Below are 14,778 nucleotides of genomic sequence, written 5' to 3' on the forward strand. Positions count from 1 at the left end.
CGTTAGTACATTATTACAAGATTTGGGGCCCCACTTTTGATTTTGCCCAGGGCCACATTTTGTCTAAAACCAGCCCTAGATATACCCCTTCTCGGTGCCGGCGCGATCCTCAGCGCTGCCTCCCATTGAAATGAAAGGGAGGCAGAAACCAAGCAGGCATCGACGAAATTTCAGCAAAAGTTCCAGGGAAAAAGACACTGTGTGAACATACCCTTAATGTTTCACGTGTCAAAAGCACTCCAGCAGTTACTACACCGCAACACATCGCCAGTCAGTAAAAAACGCGATTTTGACAAATGACAGATTTATCAAAACTGGTGCAAAGGAAAACAGGCTTAGTTGCCAATAGCAACCAATCAGATTCCACCTTTCACTTTCTAAAGGAGCTCTGAAACATGAAAGGTGGAATCTGATTGGTTGCTATGGGAAACTAAGCCAGTTCTACTTTACACCAGTTTTGATAAACCTTCCCCAATTTATTTTATTGGGGGTCATTTACAAACAGTTTTATGCCTTCTTTTGGCGTAAGATTGTCACACTGACCCTTTTTAAACACCCATACAATATTTGTTGCACAGGCGTTTTTACTCCGCGTTCAACACAAAGTAGTGTCGAGGGAGTGGCGGGAGTTGGCACTGCAGCCCCACTAATGTTATGCTAGAAAAAAGGCATAAAAGTTGCTGAAAACCTGCGCCAGAGGCAGACGCAAAGACTACCACAGCCCTTATAAATTAGGCCTCATACACACAGCCATTGTTTTGGTCCGTATCTGAGCCGCAGTTTTTGTGGCTTGGATGCGGACCCGTTCACTTCAATGTGCTGTCCGCATCCGTTGCTCCGTTCCGTGGTCCGCAAAAAAATATAACCTGTCCTAATCTTGTCAGCGTTTTGCGAATAGGCAGTTATATTAATGGCTGTCCGTGCCGTTCCGTAAATTGCGGAACGCACACGGACGCCACCCAAGTTTTGCGGTTGTGTGCATGAGGCCTTAGTCAGGACGGATCCGTTTTTACTTAGACTTTTTTTTTAAAGAATAATGCAAACGGATACAAGCGTTTGCATCATCAGTGCGGATCCGTCTGTGCAGATACAAGATGGATCTGCACCGAAAGCAGGTGTGAAAGTAGCCTTAGGCTACTTTCTCATTGGCGTTTCTGGGTCCGCTTGTGAGACCCGTTTCAGGGCTCTAACAAGCGTCCCAAAACGGATTAGTTCAGCCCCAATGCATTCGGAATGGATAAGGATCCGTTCAGAATGCATCAATTTGGCTGGGTTTGGTCTCCGTTGCGTTTTTTAGACGGTCACTAAAATGCAGCTTGCAGCGTTTTTGTGACTGGCTGACGATGCGGAGCCAAACGGATCCGTCCTGACTTACAATGTAAGTCAATGGGGATGGATCAGTTTTTCACTGACACAATATGGTGCAATTGAAAACGGATCCGTCCCCCATTGACTTTCAATGTAAGTCAGGACGGATCCGTTTTGACTTAGACTTTTTTTGAATGAATAATGCAAATGGATCAGTTCTGAACGGATACAAGCGTTTGCATTATCAGTGCGGATCCGTCTGTGCAGATACAAGACGGATCCGCACCGAATGCCAGTGTGAAAGTAGCCTTAAGCGCATCTTCAGCCAGTCTAAAAGGTACTAGAAAGACCATCAAAAAATGACGATCTTAGTCTACTTTCACACTGGCGTTTTGGATTTCCGGTTGTGAGAGCCGTTCAGGGCTCTCACAAGCGGTCCAAAACGGATCAGTTTTGCCCTAATGCATCAGTTTGCCTCCGTCCCACTCTGGAGGCGGACATGCCTGCAGCATTTTGGTGTCCGTCTGACGAAACTGAGCCAAAAGGATCCGTTCTGACACACAATGTAAGTCAATGGGAACGGATCCGTTTTCTATGACACAATAGAAAACGGATCCGTCCTCCATTGACTTTTAATGGTGTTCAAGACGGATCCGTTTTAAGATGTTCTGAACGGATGCATGCGGTTGTATTATCTGAACGGATCCGTCTGATGCATGACGGATCCACACAAACGCCAGTGTGAAAGTAGCCTTAGGACTCTTTCACACTTGCGTTGTCCGGATCCGGCGTGTACTCCATTTGCCGGAAGTGCCCGCCGGATCCGTAACACCGCAAGTGAATTGAAAGCATTTGAAGACGGATCCGTCTTCAAAATGCGTTCAGTGTTACTATGGCAGCCAGGACGCTATTAAAGTCCTGGTTGCCATAGTAGTAGTGGGGAGCGGTGGAGCAGTATACTTACCGTCCGTGCGGCTCCCGGGGCGCTCCAGAATGACGTCAGGGCGCCCCATGCGCAGGGATGACGTGATCCATGTGATCACATGATCCATGCGCTTGGGGCGCCCTGACGTCACTCTGGAGCGCCCCGGGAGCCGCACGGACGGTAAGTATACTGCTCCCCCGCTATACTTTACCATGGCAAACAGGACTTTAGCGTCTTGGAAGCCATGGTAACCATTCAGAAAAAGCTAAATGTCGTCTCCGGCAATGCGCCGTTTCGGCGCATTGCCGGAGCCGACATTTAGCTTTTTCTGACGTTTAGCTTAAGGCCGGATCCGGATCAATGCCTTTCAATGGGCATTAATTCCGGATCCTGCATTGCGGCAAGTCTTCAGGATTTTTGGCCGGAGCAAAAAGCGCAGCATGCTGCGGTATTTTCTCCGGCCAAAAAACGTTCCGTTCCGGAACTGAAGACATCCTGATGCATCCTGAACGGATTTCTCTCCATTCAGAATGCATTAGGATAATCCTGATCAGGATTCTTCCGGCATAGAGCCCCGACGACGGAACTCTATGCCGGAACAGAACAACGCAAGTGTGAAAGAGCCCTTAGTAAATGACGACCACTGTGTAAACCCAAAATTGTGGGTTTACATACTGAGGTCAAAACGCAAGGGAAAACATACAGCCAGCCTGGTTATTGTATAACCTATTAAGCACAATTCACACGAACGTTCACGCAGGTGACGCAGCTTTCAGACCCGCTTACAGATAAACGAGCGCACACCGATATATTCCTGACTACACGGCAGCCAGTACCAAGCGAGCGCCGAGCGGTCACCTTTGCGTGTCAATGAGAGGCGTGGCCGGCAGGTAGGCGTGGCGCGCATGCTCCCTAGGCTCGCCTGATTCTGCTCGCTACATTGCTGATTAGCCCATTGCTGTGGTGAGAGCGCATCGTGCGGGGCTGCTGCAGCCCTCCTCTCGTGTGTGTGACTTCAGGCTACATTGTAACCAGAGGTGAGTGACTGGAGCTGGGCTGGCGGCCTGAGCCGCAGAGTACACGTGTGCACCTGGACTCGGGCATTGGTTTAGTCCGCCGCGGGGGGATCTGCTGCTATATCTGCTGATTGTTCTGTGGTGGCGGCGGCTCGGCGTGATATCCACATGGTACCGGCCGCTCTTTCTCCTTGTATCATAGGGGCTTCTGTTCCTTCCAGCCTGTGAGGATCGCTTTCATTAACCCTTACTGTTCCACGCACCCCCTGCAGTGGCTATAGTTTCTACCCGGTCATCCACTGCTGGTATATAGCGGATTCAGAGCTCCCCCTCCAGTCCCGAAGCCTCTTGTGAGTCCCTGATGAGGACTGCCTTTATCTGTGTGATGCAATTCCCTGGAAACCTCTGAGAGCTGTCGAGGGTTTGACCTGCCGGCCACTAGTGGTCTGTTATCTCGGGGAGTAGCGGATTACTGGACTGTTCACTGGTTTGTGGTGGAGTTTCTGCCTGTTTGTGTTCTTCTAAATCCTGTAAAAGTGAGTTAGTTTCCTGCCGGCCCTGTCACCCCAATCATTGACTACAGGGTGTCCTGGCTCCCAACCCCATATATACACCAGGTGTGTGACAATTATACTGGTAACCTCTGGCATTCGTCCTTCATAAAGGACCAGGAAATATATGGGCTTTCAGCCTCTAGAAAGTTTCCATTCACAGATGGCAAGTTGGGGTTTAGGGAACAGCGAGGACATGGGGGGGGTATTGGAAAGTTGCCTTCTCACTTTTTATTACATTCTTCACTTCTCATGATCACTACTGTATCCAGTTCTGTGACCCACTCTTCTGACCGCTATGAGAGTTGACTTTTGGATAAGCTTGCCTATTTTAGGTGCAATGCTCCTCTGTCTCGTTAAGGGACCGTGCTGGGCCCAGGAAGCGGACCTGTGTGTTGGCTCCTGTGACCATGCGGTGAAGTAGTCAGAGGAGCCACCGTTGGTCAGGGACATCCGGCCGACACACAGGCTGTGTTTTCTGGGCTGAGCACCGTCTTGTACATGAGCCCCAAGGCTTCAGAATTTGGACTGGATTCCGCTAGTTGGCTGTGTGGAATCCGCCTCCCGCTTTCAATGGAAGCCTGAGCTGGAGGGGCTTATAGCAAGGATGCTCCACCTGCAGCCCTCCAGCTGTTGTAAAACTACAACTCCCACCATGCCCTTCTGTAGGCTGTCCGGGAATAAGGGGAGTTGTGGTTTTGCAACAGCTGGAGGGCCTCAGGTTGAGCATGCCTGGCTTATAGAAAGGACATGTTATGTGATGTATCAATTTAAGGCCTCTTTCACACAAGCGATACGGATTGGGCGGGATCTGTTCAGGGAAAAACTGATGGTTTTGCAGGCAAGTTCAATCATATATTTTTCTTTTCTGCGGTTGTGTTCAGAATGTGTTTTTCTGTCCAGATGGCTTGCGTTTTTCACACGCATGAAGAATAACAATCTACATCTCCTAGCGCCCATCAGTGAAAAACGTGTTGCATCTGGATGCTTTCCGTTATTCACACAAGCCCCATTCACTCCTATGGCGCCAGAGCCATGCTATGTAAAAACGCTCATGTACACAGACCCATTGAAGTGAGCAGGTCAGGATCCTGGTCCCCGCACCGCCGCTGCTTCTCCCTGTACACGGATGAAAACATCTGGTGTCAGGGAGGGGAAAGCGGCTAATGGCTGGCGGGGATGAGCCTCTCTAGCATTGTGGGTGACACTAGGGAGGCTCGCCCCGCCTGCCATTGGCTGCTCCCCCCCACCAACACCGGATTCTCTTTCTTCCGTGTACAGGAAGAAGCGGCAGTGTCGGGACCAGGAGCGCAGCGGGGTAAGTATATTCCCTCTGAGGGGTCCGGCACATGGGGGGGGGGGGGGGCTGTTTATGACATTGGATAACCCCTTTTAAAAGGATTATCCAAGTATCTGATCAGTGGGACTACCCGCCAATCAGCTGTTTGAGAAGGCACAAGCGCTCCTATGAGTGACGTGGCTTCCTCTATGCTCGCCAAGCACAGCGCCGTACATTGTATAGCAGCAGTCCTTGATATTGCGCTCAGTCCCACTCACTTTTATGGGGCTGAGCTGCGCCTAGGCCATGTGACCGATGAATGTGTTGTCACTTTGCCTAGGAAAAGCTGAGAGAAGGCGGCGGCGCTGCTGCCTTCTCAAACGTCTGATTGGCGGGGGTCCCCCCACATTTATCCTGAGGATTGGTCATCGGTATTAGTCTCAAACTCCTCCTTAAGCGTTTCTTCCAACAAAATAGCCATTGGATACGCCCTGTGTATATTGGAAATCGAGTGCTCTGCTGTGAAGGTTTGGTTTTTGCCTTTCACTGAGTGATGTGGACATTGAGTAATCAGTGGATCACCCTGTCGGTGTACTGTCAGGTGACTGCTATAATCTCACACTAGTAATGTGCTTCCGGTACCTTATCAGTGTCTTTACACTGACGGGGCTTGTCCCTTTATGGGCTTCCAGAAGCTAGTAGACAGCATCAGACTTTTGAGGTCTGTCCCTTCCACCTCCTCTTATGTTGGTGTTTGATCTTGCAGGCATAAGAACAGGTATTGTGACTCACTCCGCTAGTGTGCGTGCCGCTGGATGGCTGCCTCATGGAAGGGCGTCTCGTTACATGGCAACTGCCGGCATGGAAGCTGTGACGCCTTCGTTCTTGTGCTGACTTTCCTGGCTAGTATCCACGCCTCATAGGTTTTAGTAACTGAAGACGTACAATACCAGGAAGGGAATTTTGTGATTGAATGTCACCCCAGCTGTTGATCCAGATTTGCATCTCAATCAGAGGTGCATCTGAGCTTTTCAGAACGTCCTTCACACAGGAGGATCTTGCTGGTTTGATGCAACCTCTTCAGAAGGAGGTCTTTTCAGACTGCGGAGAGCTGTTCATGCGCATTCTTGAGTATGGTAGTAGGGTTTCTATCTGTTCATATGCCTGTGATCATGGGGGAAGGGGGGTACGGTCGGGGCTCAGTATTCGCATTAAGACTTCACGCACATGACCGTATCCGTATTGCAGCCTACAAACCACGGATCTTAAAAATATAGATATGTTCTGTGTGCAATCTGCATTTTTCTCACTCCCGTCGCTAGAAATGACGCTTCTTGTTTGTAATGCAGACATAAGGATGTGGAATTTTTTTAGGGTCCATTCACACGTCCGTAATTTAGGTCCCCATTCACTTTCAATGGGGCTGGAACGGATGCAAATCCACATTTCTTGGATCCGCATCCGTTTTTTTTTTTCGGGATCCACATCCGTTTTTTCGGGATCCGCAATTTAGTTCCTGGAAAAAATAGAACATGTCCTATTCTTGTCCGCAATTGCGGACCAGAAAAGGCATTTTCTATTAGTGTCTGTGATGTGCGGATCGCACATTGCAGGTGTCCGTGTTTTGTGGATCCGCAAAACACTTACGGACGTGTGAATGGACCCTTATTTCCATTTTTCTTTTTGTAGACCCATAGAAATGGCTCCATCTACAAAAAATGCAGATTGGACATGAATGCAAAATGATTGTGTGCTTGAGCCCTTATGTTATGTTCATGCGAGCTTGGCCTATTTTTTTTTTTTTTTTTCCTTTACGCTTGCGTTGCGGTTTTCCGGTATTGACATCCAGCAGAGGATCTCAATACTGGAAAAAAGTGTTTCCGTTTAGTCCTCATGCATTCTGACTGGAAAGAGATCCTTTCAGGGTGTCTTCCGTACTGGCTGCGGTTTTGCGTCCCATTATTAAAAACTGATCTGGCACTGAAAGACGATGTAAGTCAATGTTGACTAATCAGTTTTTTGAGCCTAAAATAAAAAAACAGATTCGTCACCCATTGACTTTTAGTGTATTTAGTGACTGATGCATCCTGATGAGCAAAATAAAAACGGATCCAGTTAATTCTGGCAAAGGATCTCAATACCAGAATTAACAACGCAAGTTTGAAAGTAGCCATAGTCTGGGAAACATGCTTAGTGTGACGGCCGGATTTTCCAAATCGAACCCTGCTCCTCTCACCGACCTCACAGCATCGGGATGAGCAAATTCACATAAAACTTAGTTTGAATACTGTACAGAGCGAGTGCTCCTTACAGTATTAGAATGTATTGGCTCAGATGAGCTGAAGTTGTTACTTCGCGAATGTATTTCTACTGTGAAAAACCTTTTCCCAAACTCTGATTCGTTCTAAGTGGTACCTAAGAACTTTGGCTCATCTGAGCCAAAACATTCTAATGTACGGAGCGAATCGACTTCGGATGTTTCATCCGAAGTAGATTCGCTGATCCCTAGTGATGACCTATGACTTCATTCCTGACCACAGTTGTACTGTACTCGCACAGTACAGTAGACCCACCATCAGACAGGAACTGAGATTCGTAAAGGGGTTGTCCAAGTTATATTTATTGATGACCTATCCTCAGGATAGGTCATCAATATCAGATCGGCTGGGGTCTGACAACTGGCACCCCCGCCGATCAGCTGTTTGAAGAGAAGGCGCACACTGTGCCAGCGCTGCCTCCTCTTCATTGTTTACCTGCTCGCCATTGCATCTGCAGCGGTGAGCAGGTGTAATTGATGACCTATCCTGAGGATAGGTCATCAATAAATATAACTTGGACAACCCCTTTACGTCATTATGATGTTGTGAATTAATTGCAGTGGGATTTCAGAAAATAGCTGAGTCATCAATATAAGTCTCGGAAATCCCCTTTAATTTCTTAATACATAGAGACTAAAGAGGCAAAGGTAAAATCTAGTTTTTGATGGTATTTGTGTACGTGGGCAGTATTTTAGACTTCTAATCACTTAATAGATGCCGAGCCAGAATAAGTTTGGATTGCTGCCTTGAAACAAACAGCAGGTGGTAAGTGACCATGCCAGATCTCCATCTTCTTCCGGAGCTCTGGCATTCCTTGTCTGTGGTGGGAGGGTTGGCGTGGACTAATGCCACCTTTCTGGCTCTAGCTGCCACAAAGAGGAAGGTGGTAGCCATGACCCAGCACTAGATTGAGGATGGATTGCCCAGTAAGGCTTCATGCGTATTCGTCTACAATATGGACTAGAATAGGACGTGTTATATACGTTTTGCAGAATGGACAAACGGATCCGCCAACAGTACGGATGTGTGCATGGCCCCATAGAAATGAATTGATGTTGTTCACAAAAAAAGATGGCACATTGCTGGAGAACAGTCGTGTGCACGGAGCCTAATCATTTTGGAGTCAGGTTTTAGTGTAGCTGTAGGGGATATTGTTTTTCTTTAACTGAGCAACAATGTGACTTTTCACCAGTTTTTGAATCTGTCGTGACATTTTAAAGAGGACCTTTCATGATTTTTATTTATTCTAGATAAATACCTTTTACCCGCTGTGTTCCCCATAGTTTTCCTGCTCTGTATGTTAAATACTAAGCATCGGTACAGGGAGGAGGAGACACCAGGGTTTCTCAATGGGCGTCTCCTTCTCCCTGGCTGTGCCGCAATCCAGTCTCAGCGGAGGGCGCCTGAAGCAGGGAGAAAAAAAACTCAGGGAAAGTTGTTGCAGCATGTCTTCTGATTTCCTTAGTCAGCATGTAACATCTGGCTGCATTTTGGTTCTTTGCTACAATGTTACCTGACGGGATTCATGAAACGTACTGCAACCGTAATCTGGCATTCATGGTGGAAAGCAACTGGATCCCATTATAGTCAATGGGGATCTGATGTTGTGTGTCTGTTCCCCACTATCTGCAAAAAAAAGGGGGTTAGTCAGCACCTCCCAAAAATTATAGTGCTAATGCTACACTTATTTATAAAGTGAGATGCTTGGCCAATGCATTTTGTACAAAACCATCTGAGCCCGTCTGCCGTACTTCAAGGCGATCTCTGTTAGACGGGTCCTAACACTAAACATTATGGCGCATAACAGGTAGTATTTAGTGTTAGGACCCATCTAACAGAGATCGCCTTGACGTACGGCAGACGGGCTCAGATGGTTTTGTACAAAATGCATTGGCCAAGCATCTCCCTTTATAAATAAGCGTAGCATTAGCACTATAAGTTTTGGCATTATTGTACTTTATCTGATTTGCATGGTGCTGCTGCATTCTCTTGTTCCCCCACTATGCCGGATACAGTAAAACTCCAGTAGTCTGTTCCTCTGCTGGAACAGATAATCAGTTGTTTGCTTCATATGTGAACCTACCCATACTTAGTCTTCTGTCTGAGATTTCCTCAAAGCTTGACCTGTTGTACGTCAGAAACCTTGACCTACTGTAGCTGACGGTGAATTTGTTTTTCCTGGCTTAGCCTTTTGAATGTTTGAGTGACTGCACAAAGTGCATAGTTCTATGAACAGGTAACCTTGGCATAAAAGTCAATTGGTGTGTGGAAATCTTTCTGTCAGTTTTATCTGTGGGTATATATTTAAATTTCATGGTAGAATTTATTTATAGCATATTTTCCATCTTTTTAAATGTATTTTGGGACAGACAGTCTAAAGATGCTCCAAATATTTCAGTGGATCATGCTAGATGATACTTTTGGTGCATCTTTATATACTTTATCTAACTTTACACCACCTATTGTTTGGCTTACTTTACACCAAACTTTTTGTGCATGTTAGCACATTTTAAGCCAGATGAGGCACAAAAAAAAGTGCTCAAAATACATTGTTTGATTTAGTGTTCACTACCTGTACTTTGTGTAACGTGACGGTAATGTAAAATTTTGGATTTACTGTATGTTGCTCTAAAAATATATTGTAAACCCTCCTGCTAGAGTGATGGGATGATGGAGTACTTGTATGTTGGGGTGTTCACTGGATTCTAGTGTGTGCTACTGTCCAGTAGGTTTATAGGGTTGTCCCATTATGTTTCCCCTCTACAAAAGATAGGGGATAAGTGTTCAGCAGTGGCTCAATTGTTGGGGTCGCATGTTCCCTATTCAAATGGAGAGGCAGATACGCATGCCCGTCCGGCCACTCCATTCAGCTCTTTGGGACTGCAGGAGATTGCAAAGTGCTTGTACTCCGCTATATCCAGCAGTCCCATGGAGCAGTGGACAGGCACGCATGCCTGCCATTCCATTCAAACCGGGAACACCTCTCCATTCTTGTGAGCGGTGGGGTCCAGGTGGTCAGACCCTTCACCCCTGTGCTGTGGATAGAGCATAAGTTATGGTCAAGGGACAAATCCAATAAGTATACAAATAGAATCCAATTCAGCCAAACAAAGACTCCTCCTATAATTGTGCCTACTTGGACAATGACGTAGCATTTCTAAACGTTAAACCACCACAGTGGGCTTGGCAAATGATCAGGCGTACTCATCTGCTATTCATGTGTAATGTTAATATACGATGGCTGAAAAGATCTTATCTGGCAGATTGTTTTTGAAAGACAGTAGTTTTCAATTGGCTTAAAGGGGTTGTCTGGCTGAGGAGCAGGCCAACCCAATCCTTGGAACTTTTCCCTACTGACAAGAGGACGCTGACCTTTATACAGTCCCTGCACAGCAGCTTCTGGTCCCTGCCTCTCCAAAGTGGCGCCAGTCACTGTCCACAGTGGTCACATGTGCTAGAATGGCGTGTTGCTACTAATGATGGCCAAGCCACTTTTTAAACAATGGTTGACCAAAATGGTCAAAATTAGCCATTTCAGCTTTTGTTGCTTGTGTGGGGGTGGGGTGTGTAAACTGCGTCAGAAGGGCAGTTTGGCGGTTATCGGGTTTCAGGAGGCAGCTGCTCTGGTTGTCCTGTGAGGGCACTTCTTACCTTGGTGCAGCCAGTGTCCTCATTGGGTGTACCGCTGAGACCAGTTATTGTCTGCAGGAGTCATGTGTTGTCTACAGCGCTGGATCTGTCAGGTAAGTACTTATCAGTGTTGCAGGCTGATCTTCTTGAAACTGGACAACCCCCTTTAAAATGCATTTCCAATTAAAAAAGCGCACTTGTTGTTGAGTAGTATTTAGCTGTCAAAGGGGTCTTCTGAGACTTTAAAGGGGTTATCAGACACTAGCAAATGCTACCCCATATGCCGTGCCCCTCACACTGATTCTACTTACCTGGCTCCACGCTGCTGCTTCTCCCCATGCGCTAATGAAAACATCTGGTGGGGGGGGTAGGGTAGCCAACAATGGCAGGCGGTGACTGGGACCAGCCTCCCTAGTATTGTTTGTCACACTAGGGAGGCTCGTCCCCGTCACCACCTGCCATTGGCTGCTCCTCTCCAGTACCGGATGTTTTCATCCATGCACGGGGGGGAAGCGGCAGTGTGGGGACCATGTCAGATAACTCCTTTTTAATACTGGTGACCTAACCTCAGGATAGGTAATCAGTATCTGATCGGTGGGGGTCTTACACCCAGGAGCCCCCCCACCGATAGGCTGTTTGAGAAGGCAGCGACGCTTGCTGTAGTGCCACAGCTTTTCTCAGCTTTTTCTTGTCCAATGACATGTTCATCGGTCACATGGCCTGGGCACAGCTCAGCCCCATAGAAGTGAATGCGATACCAAGCGTAGCTGCTATACAATGTACGGCGATGTGCTTGGTAAGCATGGAGAAAGCAGGAGTGCCGGAACCTTCTCAACCAGCTTATCGGTGGGGGTCCTGGGTGTCGAACCCCCACTGGTCAGATACGGAGGACCTATCCTGAGCATTGAGGAGACTCTGCATATTTAAGCCAGCCTGTAACGAGGTCTCTGTGGGAGACGAGCGCTCATTGTATCAGGATCCGTGGGTAACAAATCTATGAAGCATTACTGAAAACAACTATGCATCAAAGAAAGCAATTTACTATTATAATATATGCGCATTACCTACGAGTTGACTGGCAAGCAATACAATAAGCCGCTCAACCACAGGGGAACATTGGAGCGGACGATGATGTTCTAGGAGTTTGTTACCAATTAAGAGAACCTTGCGTTTTAGTTGACACTGAAGAGAGATAATTGGCAAATATTAACTGATGCTACCAACTGCATGCCAAAGTGATGAAGTAGCAGACAAGGAAACCATCTTTTTAAAATACATATTTTATTTTTTTATATACATATGAATTTTCTATATGAATGTTTTATTTATACTTATGTACTGTGTGTGTGTGTATATAGAGATAGAGATATATATATATATATATATATATATATATATATATATATATATATATATATATATATATATATATATTCACATTCATGCTCAACCTGCGGTGCAGGCAGTTCGTTCAGGCTGCACGCGGCATGGAGGAGCTTTAGAGAAAGCTCGTCTATGGCTTTATTCTAACTGCACATGCGCTGCTTTTCCTAATAAGAGCAGCGCATGCCCAGTCTGCCCCTGCCTCTGGCGCGCTCCCTCCGACTGTCTCTACAATCGGCTTATTCCTGTCAGTTCGGAGCAGGAAGAAAAGTAAGAGCGTGTCGGGGATCAGAAGCTTTCTTGCTTTTCTTCCTGCTCTGAACTCTGACAGGAATAAGCCGGTTGTAGAGACAGTCGGAGCAGGGAGCGCGCCAGTGGCAGGGACAGACTGGGCATGCGCTGCTCTTATTAGGAAAAGCAGCGCATGTGCAGTTATAATAAAGCCATGGACGAGCTTTCTCTAAAGGACGAACTGGCTGCACGCTGAGGGGGGCGGGGCTCATTATAAAAACATTACCATTCAGATTTTTTTTTTTTTATCAAGTATATTAGGAAACATTTTTTTTTTTTTTTTACCCTACCTCCCACTATATAGTGGAAAGTACTTGTATAGTGGCCAACCCCTTTAAGGGAGAAGAGTTCTATGGAGGTCAGTGTTAAGGGGTGGGGTGCTGTAGAGGTCACATTTTAAGGGAATAGAGTTCTGTGGAGGTCACTGTTAAGGGGGTGGGTTATTGTGGAAATCACTGTTAACAAGACAGGGTACTGTGGAGATTACTGTTAAGGGAGGGGGTGGGGCGACTGTGGAGGCCACTATTAAAGGTGCAGAGGGGTATAGTGCAGGTCACTGTTAAGGGAGCTGGGTACTGTGGCAGCCACTGTTAAAGGGGAAGTTGCTGTGGAGGTCTCTGTTAAGGGGGCTGGGAATGGTGGAGGTCGCAGTTAAGGGGACTGTATCCTATGGTCAGTGTTAAGGGGCGGGTGCTGTAGAGGTCACTGAAGGGAGGTGGAGGTCACGGACAAGAAGGTGGGGTGCTATGGAGGTCTCATTTTAAAGGGGCAGGGCACTGGGGGGGGGATCAATGATGGGTGGCTGTGGAGTTCACTGTTAAGGGGGCGGGGTACTGTGGATGTCACTGTTATAGGGGATACTGTCTATCTTTTAATGACACGCACAAACATTAAATGAAATATACCCGTGCAAAGCCGTGTCCTTCTGCTAGTTAATAAAAGAGAACTTGCTTCACTGCAAATAATGTTCTGTCTGAAACTGAATATTAACCCTAGTGCGTTTGTGCATGAGGCCTTAAATTGTGCTTAGTTTACAGTGAGAAATGTAGTCCATGAGTACACTGTAATTCCTTTACTATAGCTGTGCCCTCCACTGAAAGACGCCACTGCTATTTCTAACCTGAGACCATCTGATGTGAAAGCATAATCCAGCCATGCGGCCTCTTCAGCTATAAATGCTTGTCCTTGTCACGAGATTTAGCGGTAACTTGAACAATTCCAGAGCTTGTTCTAGTCTAATTTATTCTTGTGCCGGTGCCAAGGCATACTTCACTCCAGATAGCTGCCTCTGGTTTAAAGGGACCACCGCTCTGTAGAGCTTTATGAAGTAGGTTACGTAATGTGACCGGCGTCCATGTCGGGCAATGTGAATCTAACTGCATTTATCTTTTTCCGCTATTCCATTTTTACACATGTAGACCCTTTGGTTAATATTAGGGTTAGTGTTCAGCCTCAGTGCAGCGGCATCTATGTAACCTTCAGATGTGCTGGATCATTAGTTTTCTTCTTCATAGGTCAGCATGCCAAGGATGGTGTTCTTCATCCGTAGACAGGTTTTATTGTACGCTGCAAATTCGGTGGACTTTGTTATTAAGTCCTCTACTAGTTCTTGAGTAGATGTTTAAATGATTTGGCTTTGGATAGGTAAATTAGCTGACCTACAAGCAACAGAAACTCATTAATGCCCTGAATTTCGTTAAAGGCAAACTACTCCTACAACGTGTAATTACCCTCTTATATGCGCGGATTGTTGCTTGGTCCACCTCTCCTCTACCGGGCTCAATAGAAAGTCAATGAGCTGGTCTCCAGCAGTGAGGAGAGACAGCCAACGCCTTGTTTTAGCAATTGGTTTGGGTCTCGGACCTCCACTAATCAGAACTTTTAGGGGTCATGCACACGGCCGTTAGTAGTGTTTTGCGGTCCCACAATACACTGTCCCCGGCAGTCTGCACGCTGACATTTTCTTTTGTTTGCAAAATGGACGATAGGATATTGTTTTATATTTTATTTTTAATTTTTTTGGGCACTGAAATGAATGGGTCTGCGTCCGATCCGCAAAAAGTGAATATCGGGTGTG

The 14,778-nt window shown here is 46.7% G+C and overlaps 1 protein-coding gene across 3 annotated transcripts in view; it reads left to right on the plus strand.

Moving 5' to 3' along the window:
• Positions 1 to 3,144: 3,144 nt before the first annotated feature.
• Positions 3,145 to 14,778, plus strand: part of SLC16A1 (solute carrier family 16 member 1) — a 31,100-nt gene continuing 19,466 nt past the window's right edge. Inside the window, exon 1 of one of the 3 annotated variants that reach the window (XM_040423889.1) lies at positions 3,145 to 3,270. The gene's annotated coding sequence lies outside the window, so the exon portion shown is untranslated. Of the gene's footprint in view, positions 3,271 to 5,800; positions 5,858 to 5,967; positions 5,986 to 14,778 lie in introns of those variants that run through there. The other 2 variants (XM_040423890.1, XM_040423891.1) reach the window with 2 other exon arrangements.

Source organism: Bufo bufo, chromosome 3, assembly GCF_905171765.1.
Source record: "Bufo bufo chromosome 3, aBufBuf1.1, whole genome shotgun sequence".
In the NCBI taxonomy this organism is placed as follows: domain Eukaryota; kingdom Metazoa; phylum Chordata; class Amphibia; order Anura; family Bufonidae; genus Bufo; species Bufo bufo.